Below are 1,136 nucleotides of genomic sequence, written 5' to 3' on the forward strand. Positions count from 1 at the left end.
CAGGTAAACGCCAGCTGGAATAGCTGATGTGCATTTAGCAGCCATGGTGTATGAATAGGGCATGTTTTCATCTCGCATGGACTAAGAGACTCCCTCAATTCATCCTGATTCAGAACACAAATTGCTTGTGTTCAAACTCCTTGTGTGACAGGTAGGCAAATCATCTTCATTAATTAAATGATTCATTCTCTCTCATTCTCTCTCTTTTTTTTTTTTGAGACAGAGCCTCAAGCTATTCCCTTGGGCAGAGTGCCGTGGCACCACAGCTCACAGCAACCTCCAACTCCTGGGCTCAAGCGAGTCTCCTGCCTCAGCCTCCCAAGTAGATGGGACTACAGGCGTCTGCCACAAAGCCCGGCTATTTTTTGATTGTAATTGTCATTGTTTGGCAAGCCTAGGCTGGATTCGAACCTGTCAGCTCTGGTGTATGTGGCTGATGCCTTAGCCACTTGAGCTATAGGCGCCGAGCCTGGGGGATTCTGCATTACTGTTTTGTTTTTTTTATTTTTTGAAACAGAGTCTCACTATGTCGCTCTTGGTAGAGTGCTGTGGTGTCACAGCTCACAGCAGGGCTGGGATTCTGCATTTCTAATGTGTGCCCGGGAGATGCTGATGCTGGTGGTTTTTGTTTACACAGAGTGTCTCCCTGACAGTTGTGTGACGTTTGATTTGAGGGCCTAAAATTTTTGTTTGTTTGTTTTTTGTCCTGCAATTCACATTAATTCTCTCAGCTAGCTGCTTCATCGAAGCACGAGCCGAGTGATCCACCACTAAGAGTCATATGTTGAGAGCCTAAAACTAACAGGAAATCTAGATTTCTTTCACAATATCCATCATAGTTAGAACATTAAATGAGCATGGTGTATGGTCAAAATTACCTTTGAAAACTCTTACTCGTGGGCAGCGCCTGTGGCTCAGTGAGTAGAATGCTGGCCCCATATACTGAGGGTGGCAGGTTTGAACCTGGCCCCGGCCAAACTGCAACAAAAAATAGCCAGGCATTGGGCCAGGTGCCTGTAGTCCCAGCTACTCGGGAGGCTGAAGCAAGAGAATTGCCTAAGCCCAAGAGCTGGAGGTTGCTGTGAGCTGTGACTTCAGGGCACTCTACCAAGGGTGACAAAATAAGACTCTGTCTC

General features: G+C 46.7%; 1 long non-coding RNA gene across 1 annotated transcript in view; it reads left to right on the forward strand.

Annotated features, from left to right (window-relative positions):
- The first annotated feature begins 705 nt into the window (after nucleotides 1-705).
- Nucleotides 706-1,136, forward strand: part of LOC111722295 — a 3,625-nt gene continuing 3,194 nt past the window's right edge. Inside the window, exon 1 of the long non-coding RNA XR_002771132.1 lies at nucleotides 706-783. This is a non-coding gene — a long non-coding RNA (uncharacterized LOC111722295). The remainder of the gene's footprint in view (nucleotides 784-1,136) is intronic.

The sequence above is a fragment of the Otolemur garnettii genome, unplaced genomic scaffold, assembly GCF_000181295.1.
Source record: "Otolemur garnettii isolate 467f Iridium unplaced genomic scaffold, OtoGar3 scaffold00232, whole genome shotgun sequence".
Lineage (NCBI taxonomy): Eukaryota > Metazoa > Chordata > Mammalia > Primates > Galagidae > Otolemur > Otolemur garnettii.